This window comes from Pipistrellus hanaki, assembly GCF_964339955.1.
Source record: "Pipistrellus hanaki genome assembly, chromosome: 10".
Taxonomy (NCBI): Eukaryota; Metazoa; Chordata; class Mammalia; order Chiroptera; family Vespertilionidae; genus Pipistrellus; species Pipistrellus hanaki.
The window spans coordinates 4,018,666-4,035,514 of NC_140512.1; the positions used below are offsets into that span (position 1 = coordinate 4,018,666).

Here is a 16,849-nt window from a genome sequence, read left to right on the forward strand (position 1 = left end):
CTCACCACCCCACCCCTCCCAGATGTGATCCCATCAGTGAAGGCCTGAGTGTTCAGACAAATGATGCGTTTGGATCGTACAAATGCCTCTTTGAGACCTATTATATTAGAATAGTCATATCTTACCAGAAGTCTCAACAGAAAGAGAGGTAATCACACCTGGTAGTGTGTGCCTCAGGAGAGACCGGCCCACACAGAGGCCATGGCCCAGTTACCCACTGCCTCTGTTCACGTGGAGTCACCTTCCTCAGGAGGCACGCGGCGGGCAAGGCCAGCAGACACACAGGCAGAGTCTGCAGTGATGGGCTGCTTTTTTTTTTTTTTTTTTTTTTTTTTTTTAAAAAAAACTCTCCATTTCAGCTGAGAACCACTGTTACTGTGGATAAGGGAACTTCTATACGTCGTATATGGTGGTAGGTGCTTTATAAATATTCCCTCTTTAAATCCACTAAGGTCCAGGAGCTAGTTATTATCATGATTGCATTAACATATAAACCAATGGAGGCTTCGAAAGAAACATGAAGTGACTGGTTCAAAACCATACAGCTGGTTGGGAGGTGGGTGCACTGGGATTCGGACCCGGGCTGGTCCATACTCCACCATCCTGCTGCCCGGGGGCGGCTGCATAACTTCATCAAAGAGAGAATCCCAAGTGCAGGCCCACTGCGTGCTAGGTTCCGTGCCAGGCACGGTGCTGCTCACCGCCTCAGTGAGAGGAGGTGTTATTTCCGCTATTTTAAAGGCAAAGAAACCGACGGGGAGAAAGGCTGAGGACTTGTCCAAGGTCTCACATACCTAGCTGCATTCTAAGACACCAACAGCCCAATATGGTGGACTCAGCACACACTTCATCACGTGAAGCATCCTGGGATAGTGCTTACCCTCTATGACTATAAATGTGACCCCAGCCCACCCTGATGCTCACTGTTCATTCACTAATTCATGTATGATGATGACCCTGTCACTGCCACTGACAGTCCCACAAAGGTGCCACCTGCATGAAGTCTTCTGGTCACAGAGGTGACCATTCACAGCACGCGGATACTGTGGCAAACCAGAACTTCCGGTCTGCCTGGCTGCTAGGCGATGGCAACATCACCCCCTCAGCACACAGCGGCAGCTCACACGCGCTCCCAACACTGACAGCTCCTCGCACCGCCCCTCTGTAATGGTGCAGTGGTAGCTGGCCGCTAGCTTTATTCTCTAAGGGTATGTCTCTCCTATTCACGCACCGGCCGTCCAGTGGTCTGAAGGGGGGTAAGGGGCACTGGGAGGCAGAGCAGGAAAGTGAATCTTCCTTAGCAGCGACACCAAAACCTATTACCCATCAGGCCAAAGTATGCCCACAGGCCCATGTGACCCCTAACGCAGGGGTGCCAGGTATCTGCCCTCTTTCACCATCTGCATACCCATTGCTAACATGCCTCTCCCCTCCCCCCACTCCCAGGAATCCCTTGTCAACTGCAAAGGGCTCTACTGAGGGAAAGATGAATCATAGGTATATAAAAGAATTAAAAAACCCAAACAATTTTGCAGTGCTATCAGCCCTCATCTGCCCTTATGGTCTTTAGGAGTCCGAGGCCATAGTGAGAAAGAAGGCCACAAGGCCACAGGCATTTCCACAGGGGCTTTCTGAGAGGGGTATCTTATCCCCAGAATGAACCTAATGGCAGAAACCCCAGGAAGCTACAGAAGACAACTTGAGGCCAACACAGCTGATCAACAGGGTACATGAGTTGAACGGAATTGATAGAAACTCCAATACCATAGAGTCCAGGGGTCCTCAAACTTTTTAAAGTGGGGGCCAGATCACGGTCCCTCAGAGAGCTGGAGGGCCGGACTATATGAACTACTAATTCCTACTGTATTGTGCTCACTGCCCAAAAAACCTGGCGGGCCGGATCAGACTCCTCTGCGGGCCGCATGTGGCCCGCGAGCCGTAGTTTGAAGACCCCTGCTAGACATTACTGAGTCCTTGTCGTGCATCTCCACTGGGAATTCAAAGGTGACTAGAGTATGGCCCCTGCTTCTGTGAACTCCTGGTCTAACCAGTGAGTCAGACAGGGGCACAGCTCATTACAGGAGAGAGGGTGTGATGGACAAGACAGACTGATGGGCACACTCTGAAGGTGGGGAGGCTTTGGGAGGGGAAAACACATCATCTGGTTTCTCAGGAAGAATGAATGTCCAACGATGTAGAAACAGATGAATCATCTGGACACGTCTACACATTAGCCACGTCGAACCTGGGCTGCATGTGAACCGGAACCATTTACATAATCAGCTTGTCAGGTCCCCAGCACAAGGACATGAGAACACTTCCAGCTGACCTCCCACCAATCGGTTTCTTTCTTTTTCACTCAAGCAAAATGCTAAGTTTGGGACACGTCACAAAGTCTGAAATTCTGACCATCTTAGATCATACGCTTTATATGGTGAGCTATCTACTCCAGGCTGATCTATGACCCTTGGCTATTTCCTGTGCAGGGCACTTTGGGCGCTGCCCCTTTTCCTGTCCAGAAAAACTCAGAGTTGGGCCAAGGACATGATGATCGTCTCCCAATGTCATCTGACCTCCTGGTGGGAGGTGGGACATATCACGGAAGTAAAGATCCAGTGTTTAGGATACCAGAAACAAAAGAGTGATTTTTAAATAGAACCAGGTTACAGTGGGGAGAGCGTTCAAGAAACCTCCACTTCCCACATTTCCAGATGGAAATGGAAGTTCAAATTGCCAGGTGACCCCTACTGAATGTGTTCCCTTAGGGACTGTCACAGAAAAGACAATCACCAGACCACCGCCCACCAGCCACCATGTCCCATCACTGACCAATCAGCATCCTTCCTCGGGCTTTTCTGAAGGGGCTGGAGGTGGAGCTGAGTCAAGCTCTTTCCCCTGGAACTGAGAACTAGGTGTCCCCTAATCTGCGGGACAGCAGGAGATAATGATGGCTGTCAAGAGAATCAGCCTGAGGAAAGGCAGACGTGCTTGTAGGAGTGTTCATAACAGTGAAGCCATATTCACCCACAACATTGGTCCAACCCTCTTTTATATATGTTCCCTTGGCATTGGGTGGTTTGAACAGGATTCTTATCACTTGCAACAGGAAGTTCCTACAAATACAACAAAGGCCAAGAGGACACAAGCTCGTGGGGCTGCGGTTGCCCAGATTCAGGAGAACTAGAAGGAAGCTGGGCAGAAAGAGCACTGCCACTGCAGTGAGAAATAACTTAAGAAAACCATCGTTCTATTCTCATGGTTGTCTCTGCATGGAAATGATGATAATCCCCCAGGCAGCTCCTACTTATAGCCTGTGCTTAAAATCCACTGTAAGAACGTCCTTCCTCTAGCTTTATGCTTTGATCGCTGCTATGTGCAAGGATCCGTAAGTGGGGCAATCCTTTAAGTTCCCCACAATCTCCTATACTTCAGTTTGAAGACAAAAGAGACCGTTTCCTCAGAGCAGGTGGAGAGGATCCCGGGGAAGGGATGCCAGTGGTGAGTGTGCAGCACAGAAAGGAGGTTTGCTAGAAGCAAGACTGGCGTCATCTACTTTATTCACAGCTCTGCTTGGCTGTGGCCCAGAGAAGCTCTATGGTCGCTCGCTGTGCCAAGGAAAAGGACCCCAGCAAGAGATGTCACTGATGTTTTAAGAAGACCAGACAGTTATCTAGGTCAAACATTCTTCTCTTCCTTTGCAAAGCATCTTCTACAAGAGCTACAGTTAATGGCATGAGACCTCTGCTAATGCTCCACATGTGTGATATGCTAGTAAACCAAGACTCTCACACCCACCGTCCTTAACTCTGTCCTTTTTGGAAAATACCAGACCTTTTATCATTGTTTGCAAAGCCCACGGACAGACGATGTTGCAGAGGCATCAGCAAATCAATGAACTTGAAAGGTCTTTGTATAGCCTGTGCCTCACCACAGACATCAAAGAAGCCGTGCTCTTAAGCTTTGCACTCACTGTTGGAACTGACTGATCATTTCATCAGCATCTGCACGGAGCCTGCGGTGCGTTTCTGGAGTTCTCCGAGCACGTGATCTCTGAGCTAACGTCACATGTTACAAAGGGAGTCAGAGTCCCACAGGATCTTGTGCTTTAAAAGGAGAAAACCTCTGGCCTCCTTAGAAGACAGGGTGAAAGGTGTAAGTGCGGGATCCCTCAATAGCATCAAGCATGCTGGTCCACGGGGCATTGGTCAGGATGCTCAAGTGCCTTATATACAACAGTGTACAGTGCATGCAGGCAGCCTCCACATCTGTGTTTCAACAACCCATCCGGGGGATTCGGATGGGAATCCCCAATCTCAGCCAACGTCCAGCAGCACCTCTGAGCCCTCAGTGACTGAGCACCTCAGTGACTCTTGTCACATCACTAGAGAGAAGTCAGGGTCGTTATTAGCGTACTTGTCACCCTCCCTCAGTTGTAAACCCCCAGAGAGAAGGAACTGTTGACCATAGTGCTTAATAGAGAATTTTCCAGACTGTAATAATGAGTGATATGTTCAATGCCAAAGATGCCTTGGCTCCCACGCAGCATCTCTAGAACAAACAAGCACACCATTACAGAGTCATCTGAGCGGTTTACAAAGCCTCCATGTGGGGTCTGAGGGCTCCAGTGGTCGCTGGGCTTCCCTCCCTCACAGAGGGTAATCTGAAGCTGAGCGGAGGATCTGGAGAAGCCACCGCAGCAGCCGCTACTGAGCATGTCCATTAGCGGGGATTTCATGGACCCAATCCGTGGTGCCCAGGAAGCAGATTTGTCTTCCTAATGCGGAAGAAAGGCTGTCCCGGGAAGACAGATACCAGCCCAGCCCAGCTTAGAGATGAGGCCTGCGGGAGAGATTTCACTGTTGGGCTCCAGCACTGGGCCATTTTTATTTCCAGGAACGTTCCTTATACAAACCAACATGACTGACAGCTCCTGACGACCACAACAGGAGGGATCCCGCCTGGAGAGTGGGCCCGGGAAGAAAGAGCCCGAGTGCTCATGCGTAGGCAGGATCACTTTCCGGAGGCCGGGAGTACTTGGGGGGCTACTCTCCGAGGTTAGGAGTGGGGAGATGGGCCTTGCCCAGCACAAGTAGGAGAAGTTCAGGTAAAAACTGATGACTCATCTGCCGGGGACAATTATTGTCCCAGGTGCAGCTGTTAGCATCCCCACCCGCTTCTCTCCCAGAGGACTTAAAGATTAGGACAACTCGCCTGGTCGCTGTGGCTCAATGGTTGAATGTCCACCTATAGACCAGGAGGTCACAGTTAGATTCCCAGTCAGAGCACATGCCCAGGCTGTGGGCTTGCTCCCCACTAGGGGGCATGCAAGAGGCAGCCAGTCAATGATTCTCTCTCATCATTGATGTTTCTATCTCTTGCTCCCTCTCCCGTCCTCTCTGAAATCAATAAAAGTCTATTTTAAAAAAATTGGGACAGCTTCTGGAAACTAAAGATGGTTTTACTTTGTAGTCTTGCCACAGTTGGGGTGTCAACTGCCAAGGCCAGTCCCTGTAAGGGAGAGATTTTGCTGAGTGGTGTCCAGTGCGTTAAATGAAAAGGAGAGAAAAATGAAAGCAGCAGCTAGGTCTTCTGTATTTATTGTGGGGCGGGTGGCACAGAGCAGAGGTGGGCAGACTGCTTTAAGGGCCATCCGGTGCCTGCTGCAGTGGCTCAGTTCTGCCGTGGTGGCGGGAAAGTGGCTACAGACAGGCATCGAATGGGTGTGGCTGTGTTCCAATTAAACAAGCAGGTGGGGGCTGGACTTGGCCTGCTGGGGTGGTGTGCCAACCCCTACTGTGGAGGAGGCAAGCCTGGCTTTAGGGTGGGCAACACGTCAAAGACCCTCCGTTCCTTCGCTGGGCACTCTGTCCAGCTTCTGGGACCCTGTGTCCTTTGCTCTTGAGCCAAGGTGACCACCTTCAGTCAGGACTGGGAGATGCAGAGCATTGCCCGACACATCATACCCACCATCAGGAGGCTCCCTGTGAGCCACCGCCCGAAGGACCGCTGTCTAAGGACAAAAGTGCTTCTTGCAGCATGAAAACAACCTCATGACCACGGAGGTGCTCAGGACAGGCTCAGGGCAGGTCATGTTGTATTTAAGCTGCACCGAGCAGAACTGATTCCAACAGGGAAGCGGGGTTTTTTTATGAAGCAGCATTCTCAGCGATGCTGCTGAATGGCTGCAGGCCTTGCAGGTACTTCCCTGCTCCCTGCTCCCATACCTCCTGCTGGGATGGGGGTGATCAGTGCCCACCCTGGGGGAGGGCCCTGGAGAGCTGGGTCAGGCTGAATGTAAAGGAACTGAAACTGTTGGGAAATCACAGAGGCTCAGCTCAGCAGGGTGCAACCTCCAGCCCTCTCTCCATTTCAGCAAGTCCTCAAGGCACAGATGCATTGGAAACATTCTGTTTATTAACATTATGCAAAAGAGCTCCTCCGAGTTTCACAAAGGATAGGGTCTGGACACTGCGTGCAGTTATAAGAACTCTCCAGCCACTTAACTGCTCCTGCCTGTTTCTCTGGCCGGTCTTTCTCAGCCTCTGAGCCCTCAGCTCCTGGAGCATCTCTCTGAGGAGGTGACTCAGAGCCAAAGGCCAGTGCTGCCTGTGACGTGGGCAGGGAGGCCACTGTAACCGTTCCTCTCTAAGATGGCATTTCAGAACCCAGAAAATCTAGCTTGTGCATCTCATCCAAACCAACCTACCCAAGAGCTGACAGGAGAACAGGTCACTGCAGGCTTAGCGTCTGGAATGCCAACTGCTGATCTCACGGCCTGGTCTCTGGGCACCAGATGGCTAATGATCGTAAGTCAACTCACAGTGATATCAGGCCTTCGGAAAACTATGTATCAATGATCAAAATCATGGAAAACATGTAGGCTTGGAGACCTGCATGTTCATCCAAGTTGGGGATTTTGCTCTGAGGGTCTCAGTTTTCAGGAGTGGGGTGATGTGGACTCCCTTTTGGAATATCTGTTTCTCCCACCTACTTTCTGTCACTGTCACTGACCCCTCTCTGGACCCCTGCTCCACCACTTGTCCTGGTCACCCAACAGTTTCTGACTCCAACTCCACCCCCTGGAGCCCCTCCTCAGAGGCTGGGTTACCTTCAAAATGCAAATCTCATCACATCATTCACTTGCTCAGCCCCAAACACGTATCCACATGTTCACTGCAACATTCATTATTCATGGTAGCCAAGACATGGAAACAACCCAAGTGTCCTTTGACTGATGACCGGGTAAAGAAAATGTGGCACATATACATAATGGAATATACTCAGCCATAAGAAAGGATGGACTACTGTCTTTGTGACAACATGGACAGATCTTTGAGAGCCCTGGAGCAGCTAGGAAGGAAGGAGATGCTCACACCGCCACTCCTTGCTGGAGAGCGTCCCCTGGATTTTAGCGGCCAATAGAATCAGATGGCAGAGGGAGTGGTGCCCAGGTGGCTTTGAGCATCTTGACAATCTGATCATAATCCACATTGGCAGCTTTGAGGGCTTAGCCCCTCCATATAGCTCATCATACAACGCCTGACCCAGTGGTTCTCAGGCTGGCTGGGTGAAGATCAGTGAGTATGGAGACAACATCCTTCTCGCTGCCTTCAGCATCCGTGGGGAGGTCAGGTCCAGAGAGATGGGAAAGGTGAGGTTTGGGCTCGCTGCCTTCTTTCTGCAGCCTGCGATAGCTGCCTGCTCCTCACCAGGCATTTTAATTTAAGGTTCAAGGCATCTTTATGGCCAATAAAAAACCCAAAAACCTGTCTCCCAGCAATTCATCTTAAAATCAATTAGGGCCAGGACTGCTGAGATCAATGGGTGTGGAGACAACATCCCTCTCACTGTCTTCATCTGCAGGAAGGGCAGGCCCGGAGAGGAGTTGGGAAGGGTGAGGTTTGAGCTCACTACCCTCTCTCTGCAGTCCGCCCTTGAGAGGAGAGGCCAAGAGCTGTCTGATCAAGCTTCCTTCCCCCACCAAACAGGGAACCTAAAACAGCCAGCACCCTAGGCTCACTGGGGAGTTCATCAAAGGCCCTGGGAGACCACAGGAAGTGCCTTCTCTCAGTGTCTGAAGAAGCTGGACTCCAGCAAGCAAAGTCTGGGCAAATCACACTAGTGGCAGGCATTTAATCCACAGCCTGGAATATCCAACAGGTCAAGCAAGTCAATCCAAATATATGAGTGTGTGTGGTGAGAGAGGCAGAGACACACAGGGCTGGTTTTCTTGCAAAGAAGTTGGAAATCTCTTCCGATAGGGCTCAGTAGGATTGGGAGAAATGGCTACAAATGTTTAATAACTATGCTACTGTTGGTTTGCTAAAGCTAGTTCATCAAACTTAGCCATACTTTGCCAAGCATGGACGAGAAAAGCAATGTCCTTCCCAAATTCTCTGGAAGTTATAAAGAAGGAGCTTCTTGCTGGGCAAGTCCCCCAAACTGGGGTCGTCATGGAGATGCTGTCCTCCTGCAGCTATGGCTGACCACGTGGGGTGGAGGTGGGGGCGGACTGACTCTTGGGGGAGCTCCCCAAAAGAAGGAGGAATGTCACTGGAGAAGTGACAGCCTGAAAGGACTTCTGTTTTTTAAGAGATGCAATCATGATGCCAAAAAATATGGAGCTGAAGGATTCAAAGTTCCCTACTGTCCCTGTGGATGGGTGAATGACATCCACAGATTTCCTTAAACACTGCGGGCTGTTTACCAATAAGGCTGAGATCCACTCAATGCCCCATCGCAGGCCGTCATTGGTAAGACTTGGAAAAGACAGTGAATGTAACTATCTGCTCACATTTGATCTCTCCCAGTGTGTCTCAACCTCCATGGATGGTGGGATTTTACCCAATTCATCTCTCTGTGCCCAGCATTTAATACCAGTCACACATATTTGTAGAGTGAACAATTGAACTAAAAGGAAAGTGGACAGAAAAATATCAGTGAGCACAGCCTCAAATTACTCTAAAATTAGTCACTATTAAGAAATACATGAAATGTCTACTGTTTCACATGGAAGGGGAAACCCTAAACCCACACATTTAGGTCTCCCAGCATGCTCTGCATAAGCTATTAAATAGTGACAAATGAAATGAGACAGCCTGCCCCAGTGGAAGAGAGACTGGATAAACTTGTCGTAAGCAGACTGCTCAGGCAAGACCAGGGGGAATTCGGTGGGAGAGGCAAGATCTGGCTCCTAGAAATTAGCTCTACCGCCAGACAAGACAACTCAGGAGAAATTAGAATCACTGTTGTAGCAGGTCACTGCAGAAGGACAGGGCCGCCACCATGAACTCGTTGGTGATAGTGTTTAGCAGACAGACCGGGCAGGGAGATGGCCACAGAGTGGGACTTAAAATTGAGCAGAGTCCACTGCTCTACACTCTGATATACACAGGGAAGGACTGTTCTTGCCGCTCTCCTCCAAATCTTTCTATTGATTAGTTATCCAACCAGCACAGTGATACTTGAAATGGAGAACTCTGCGCTGAGAAATTTGGCATCGTGATATGCATTTTAATTTCTAAATCAACTCACAATCAACAGACTATCTTAAGGGCAACTATGTTTTGATTTTTTAAATTTGATCTAAGAAGTTGCCAATGCCTGGTATTGCCTTCGGTATGTAGGAAGTACATATTCAAGCCTGCCTGAGCTCAGCTAACATTGATCAGGCATCTCATAGGCGCTAATCCCTGGATAGATGCTGGCAACACAAAGAGCCAGACCCAGAGCTCACCCTCAAGAAGCTCAAGGTCAGTGAGGAGGAGGAGGTTGTAAACAAACAATAACACTAGATCTTAATAAGTGCTTTTATGGGCATGGCTGCCAATATAACTTGAGGACGGGGAAAACAAAGTGATGATTAAGCACAGCACAGATTTTTATGCATACAGATATAGTTCTAGTCCTACCCCATCGCTTCAGCGACTGCGCTCCTCACAGGGCACTGAAATTATGTAATCAATGCGGGCGCCCAGTAGGCACTTGAGTCCTTTGCAAGAAGAGACTATATCTTAATCTTTTTATCACTGGTGAATTTTATGGTGTCTCGTACCTGGAAAATGTCCCCCTCAGTCCAGTAAACCGAAGGTCAACGAGATTTTATTTTCAAGTTACATGTTAAAATATGGTTTCTGGGGAGTCTTATAATGGCGGGGGTCAAATGCCTGTGATAATTTTCAGCAGAGGGAGAGAGAGAGCTTGCAGAGGGAGCAGTGATGGATGCACTCTGGTTAGCGCATTGCTCCAGCGGCGCTCTGCTGGATTCTTCCCCGGTGGTTGTAAACTGGGACACCTCATAAATCCCAGGCTCCTCTTTGCCACGGTCGGTTATTACTGTCCCAGGGCAGCAGCACACTTTCTCAGCTAAAGTAACTGCGAGCCATTTATTATCTTTAAAGGAGAACCTGTCTACCACTGTAGCCACAAAGCCCAGACAACTAAAGGCTCTGATTCTGCAAAATCCCGACAGTTACTATGTGGTTTAGAGCTGATGTGCCCAAGATCTGAAATGGTTTCCGTGTTTTTCCACTCGATGCCTCTTTCTCTCTGCCCTACACTACACCCCTCACAGCTGGATGAAGGCAGCTGTTCCCAGTTTCCAGAGATCCACTGGGTCTGTGTGCTTTCATCTGGATGTGATCCCATCCCCTCATGATGGGTCCTTGGGAAGAAACAGCATAGATGGCAATTATACGGCATATATACCTTCATTTCTCTATTCCTTGCCAGTGGCAGGCATCACTAATCCATCATAGCACTTTTTTTTTTTCTTTCCCCCCCCCCCCCCCAATAAACCAGGGACTCCTGCATGGAGCCACAACCAATCAGTTGAGTTTGGGATTCACAAGGACACCCATCCTCCATCTCTGAAGGAACCCACGTTGGTGAGCAATAGAAACTCTTACCTAACACATATTTGACCTTTCAATAATTTTGAATTAGATTTTCTTAAAAGTCCCAGTGCTCCCTAATGAAATGTTTTAGAGGATCAGCCCAAGGCCTTGTGGTGTGTGAACTTGTGTGCCACAAAAGGACAGCACCCCAATGAGATCCAGGGCGTTTCCTCTATAACTTCAAGATCAAGGTGACTCTTCCTCACTGGCCCACCCAAAGGACAGAAAGAGCAAAAAGGATGCCAAACCAACATGGTGAACGGAATGAGAAGGAAAATAAGAGATGGGAAGTTCACAAGGCAAGATAAATATTATACTTAAAACCCTTCTCAGTGTAAAATTCGCCTGGGAAAGAAAAAAGGAAAGCTATAAATGCTTTCTCTCTTGGCATAATATCTTCAAAAGCAATGTCTCAGGCTACCATACTTTGTACATTCATTTTGCCTGCCTGGGAAGCAGGTGGGCTCCACACGCATGCTTATCAATGGTGAGAACCAAAAGCACAGGGAGATGATGCAGTGCATGAAGAGGTCAATAACATGCCTTACGCCTGACCCTGGATGGATACCAAGAAACCAGACAGGAAAGAATTCTCTAGTGCAGAACCTGGCTCTTCCTAGTTAGGATGCTGAAGTCACACTGATGTTTCTAAAGAGACCCCTTTCTCAAGAGCCCACCTTCCCAGCTCCTACCGGCCAACTTTCAGCTATTTGTCTCTGGCTAACTGGGTTTCTCAGATGGATCTGCGGACTGTTCCCTCCCCGCACACCATAAATCAGCGCCAAACTAAACGGGCTCCAGCCCCAGCTGAGAACACAGCGGCTTGGCTCATCACCCAACACCTAATGAACCGCATGAGGGATGACTACTGGGTAAACACCGCACAGAATGCGAGGCAGCCGAATGGCACTGCCTTAGACGGCACACCTAGGAAGCAGGCATGACAAATCTGTACATCCGGAATGTCTCAGACACAAAGTACTTTTCCAATGCGGTGAAGCTTGCTAGCATTTATTTAAAGTGATAAATTGTAAGAGGGATGAAGTTTGGGTTGTTTAGTGGGTACATCCAACAACTTAGGCGATATTGGCTAGATGTAGCTAAGCTGCAAAAATTCTTATTCACTAAAGGAAACCATATGTGTACATTTGTTAGTAGGCTTGTTAAAAAGTATGTGAAAGGCCCTGGTTATAGGAAAAGGTGCCTGACATGTGTATGTTTTATTAAAACACGCTTTACAAAAAAAAATGACATGCCAATAGAAAATTGTCCTGTGAAAGCAGCAAATTTAATTATCTGTAAGACTAATGTTAGCAGAGATTGGGTAAATCACAGGGGAAAGACAGGAGGAAGTTACTGAGCCACATCCAAAGGGTTTTTTTGAAATTATAAGAATATTAATAATAGAACTGGTAAGGGACAAACCCTACGGATGTCCCAGGGAATATATGTACCTACAGCAGACAAGGGGGAAAAGATAAATGAAGTTGAGAGAAAACTGGAACACTGGGTAGTAACTAAATGGGTCACATTCTTTCTCACTTTATTATTTTGCTGTATATGTTGCTCAAGGACCTTAGGAATACGGTCCTTTAGCAACATATAGCAGAAATACACGAGCTTTAGAAACAGGGAGATCTACGGTAACTTACTAATCACCTCTGAGCTTTAATTTCCTCCTCTGCACAAAGGGGATAATACTTCAAAACATAGTTAGGGGCATTCAGAAAATGCAAATGGCAGTACCTAAAATAACTCCTGACATGTAGTAAGTACTCAATAAATATTAGTTTCCCTTTGTTTTTCTACACGTTTAAGGCATGTATCACTTCTACCTTCTGTTGTAGCTTACTCTGTAGACTTTGTTCAGCTGTGAAAGCTTCTCAAATTCAAGATTTGCCTGCATGTCGGCCTTCACAGCACCATGCAGTCAGCTCAGCAAGGGGGCAGCAAATGCTCCCTGAACACGTGTGTGAAGGATTCAAGTCACCAGACAAGAGATAGCACAGCATGTGAAATATGACCTGCTGGTCCCCACAGCGATCACACTGTGGTAATTATAAACCCACATTTGCCTCATTCGTTAGAGTGGCTTCCTCAAGGGCCATAGCAAGTTCTCAGTAAATATTAAATGATGAAATACTTCAATGCACCTTTGTACCTGTTTGGGGGGCTCTGTTGATGCTAAAGACTAAAACTTACTGCATCAGAGAAGAGGAACGGCAACAAGGCTCGGCAGGAGAAAGAAATATGTGAAAACATTTATTTCAGGGGGATTCTTATAGAACTTTTGGGGACCAAAGAGCCCAAAGATGAGGGTGAAAACTGCAGAATGTTTCTACTCTTAGGAAAGCAAAACGAGTTGAGTCCTGGATACAGAGAGAGTGTGAGCAGCCTGAGCAGAGGGCCCTGTGGAAGATGAAGTGTGGGTGTTCTCCCCATGGCCCCCTCCCCACTTATGATGATAAGTAACAAATAAGGCCACATGCATGCCAATAAATAGTAACAGAGTCTAAATAACATGTGTGCTATTAGTTCTGCCTTGGAGGAAAGTCTGGGGGGAGGGGAGTTTGTGAGACAAACAAAAGAATGGGATCATGAGAAAAATATTTTTAGTGAATAGAAATATTAAAAGGAGCCTGCGGTCCAGGCTGGTGTGGCTCGGTTACTTAGGTGTCACTGCCAGTTTGAGGCAGCCGATCTATGTTTCACTCTCACAGCAATGTTTTTCTCTCTCTCTAAAAATCAATTTAATACACACACACACACACACACACATATATATTTTTTTAAGGAGCCTGTGCGTGTGTGGGCACTGCCGTCGCTGGCTGGCCTCCTGCTGGCTTGTGCGGACAGTAAGCCGTGTGGTTGCCCGTTGACTCCTCCAGGCGTATAATACATACCGCAGTAGGAGAAGAGCCTTGATGGCCTCTCAGCATCAGGCCTGGCAGATTAGAGATCGGGATGGCGTTCTAAAGCCCCAGGTCCCGTTTAAAGCAGGGATTACTGACTCGGCGCTTTTCCAATGACCTGGAATTGTGTCACGGTTTGTGAACATGTACATGAGTGTTTTTCCACACCCAGGGAAGCTGTGGCTTTCACCAGGTTCTACAAGTTGGTCTCGAGGACGCCATAGTGACCACTGGCTAAAAGGGGCAGCATGGGAAAAAGAACGATGCCACCAGAGCGGGGTCTGCATTTCCACTCGGAGCTACCTGCTGAGGCCTCTGCGGGACGTTTTCTCCTAGACGAGTCCCATCAGCCCTCTCGCACACCATTCCTACAACTCAGCTCAGCGCCTTTAAAACCTGTCCTTTCACCTGGCCGGCGTGGCTCAGCGGTTGAGCATTGACCTATGAACCAGGAGGCCACTGTTCAGGTTCAATTCTCAGTCAGGGAACATGCCCAGGATGGGGGCTCGATACCCAGTGTGGATCCTGCAGGAGGCAGCTGATCAATGATTCTCTCTCATCACTGATGTTTCTAGCTCTCTCTTCCTCTCTGAAATCAATAAAAATATATATTTTTTAAAGTTCAAGGCCTTTTGCATTTGCATTTGCTTTTGTGAAATAGGGATGATAAAGCCCATAGAGAAATAAAAGTAAAGCAGCAATGCCTATGAACTGGAAGGTGCTATACAAACCAGAAACGAAAATGCCTGGTAATAAAAGGCTCACGTGAAATACACCTATTTTTGGTCACTGTTCGGTCCTCCTAAGACACCAGTTATATTACGTGTGCACTTGAAAGACAACTACTCAACAACATTACTCAATATGTTTAATTTTATCCCGAGAAGCAGGAGAGGAATGATTTCGGAGTTGAGGATGCGTTGGAAGAGGGAGCGCAGAGGTAAGCGAGGCTGGCACCACCCTCAGTTCCTGGGGTGTCCCAGATGTGTGCCCTCGGGAGCAGAGAGGAGCCGCTCAATCCTGCCACCCCCTCAGCGCGGCACCGAATTCACCAGGAAGGACACAAAGCCCACCTGCAGAGCCGAGGCGGCGCTGCTTTCCTATCTGGAGGCAAAACCCCAATAGCATGGGTTCCTGTTGGAAACCCAGGAAATCAAAGCAATAGATGCTCACAGCTGAGTCATGGCAAGTGACAGATGACGTGGCAGATCCAACAGCGGGAGGCGAGGCCCAGAGGGAGGAGAGAACCGAGGTGCCCAGGTGACGCCTAGTGAGAGACAGGGCTTCTTCGGAAGAGCCTCCTCCCAAGGCTAGCAACTGCTTCCTGAGGGCTGGGAGGCCATTCAGAGAACAGACCACGTTTCCGGGGCCGCATCCTTCAGCAGCGGAAAGAGCCTGGCTTTGAGCTGGAGAGCTCTCAGCTCTGCCATTTGCCACAGTCCAGTTCATCGCCTTTCAGATGGCCGCAGCAATGCCTCCCTCCCCCTGCAGAGAGAGGCTGCAGAGATGAGATAAAGCGAGGCGCCCAGCAGTGACCAGTGACAGGTGCTCAATACACGCATGCAGTTCCTCCTCCTATCTCCCAACAGACAAGGCTTTGATTTTACTTCTTTTCTTAAATCCTCACCCAAAGATATGGTTTTTCAAAAAATTGATTTTAGAGAGAGAAAAAGGGAGAGGGAGGGAGAGAGAGAGCAAGAGAGAAACACCAATGTGAGAGTGAAGCATTGATTGGTTGCCTGACCAGGACTGAACTTGCAACGTGGGTATGTACTCTGACCAGAAATCGAACTCATAACCTTTTGGTGTGGGGAATGATGCTCCAGCCCACTGAGCCACACCAGCCAGGGCTAACGTTACTTTCATCTTAATCATTTCCCATCATAACATCTCTGCAGGAACAGGAGTCAGGGGTCATCTAGTTCCAGCCTGAAGCGTTGGGGTCCTCTACCACCTCTTACCATATGACCCCAGCCCTTATGGGCTGTGATTCTGGGGAAATTTTGCCACAGCTATTCAGATATGCCTACCTTACAAGGCTCTATAAATGCAGACAATGTAAAAGTGTTCACTCAAATGTAACACATGATCAACTGTAACACGAGCAGGGAGTCGAGAACATCCGTCTATATGACATAGTCTAGTTCTCTAAGGCAGTGCCCCCGCTCCTCCCTGTTCAGTCGAATCCTCTTTCAAGTAAATTATACATGTTACCCCACACACAGCAGACAGAGGCAGACTATGTCTGCATGCAATTGGAGGAGGGGCCCTAAGCTGAGCCTCCCCCCAGTCCCGTCTGCCTCTCCTCATCTTCGTCCACCACCTGAGCGACACCAGACTGACCCCAGGGCCTGCGTTCTCCTGGGAGAGGCGGACACATCGCCCGGGGAGGCCTGGCTTCCAGGGTTACTGAGCCAGAGGCTCTCTGAGCAGGAGTGGTAATGAGCTTAATGATGGCCAAACGGTAATTACTGGCAGCCGGAGGTGGGGCCACGGAGGCACTCTGCACGGATTTCAGGCAGAAAGGAAAAAGCAGTGAATCCGACCAGAAGCTGCAGGCTGAGGTTCCGAGAGACGCTGAGTGGCACTCACAGAGCCTCTGGGACACACAGTACGGACTGCCGTGAGTGTCCTGCGTACCTCGGCTCAATTTATAAAGGGTTACTTTTTCATCATCTCACATCTTGCTGCGAATTGATAGTGTGACTTTGGGCAACCATTCTAGAATCCTGTTTCCTTATTCTGTGTGGGACGTATTTCAAAAAATAATCCTCTAAAAGCGATATCGATAAGATGAAAAGTGGTTGGATTTACCTACATGAAATAACAAGGATGTTTGTTCAAAAAGGAAATGATTGCCCTGGCTTGGCTCCGTTGAAGCCTCCTCTCATGCATCGAAGAGCTGCAGGGTTGACTCCCAGTCAGGACACATGCCTCAGTTTGGGTTTGATCCCTGGTCCGGGCATGTGCAGTAGGCAACCAATGGATGATTTTCTCTCACATCCATCTCTCTCTCTCTCTCTCTCTCTCTCTCTCTCTCTC

At 48.6% G+C, this 16,849-nt stretch overlaps 1 protein-coding gene across 5 annotated transcripts in view; it reads right to left on the reverse strand.

Annotated features, from left to right (window-relative positions):
- The window catches only part of ELMO1 (engulfment and cell motility 1), a 345,973-nt gene that overhangs the window by 13,571 nt on the left and 315,553 nt on the right, over nt 1-16,849 (reverse strand). The window lies entirely within an intron of this gene.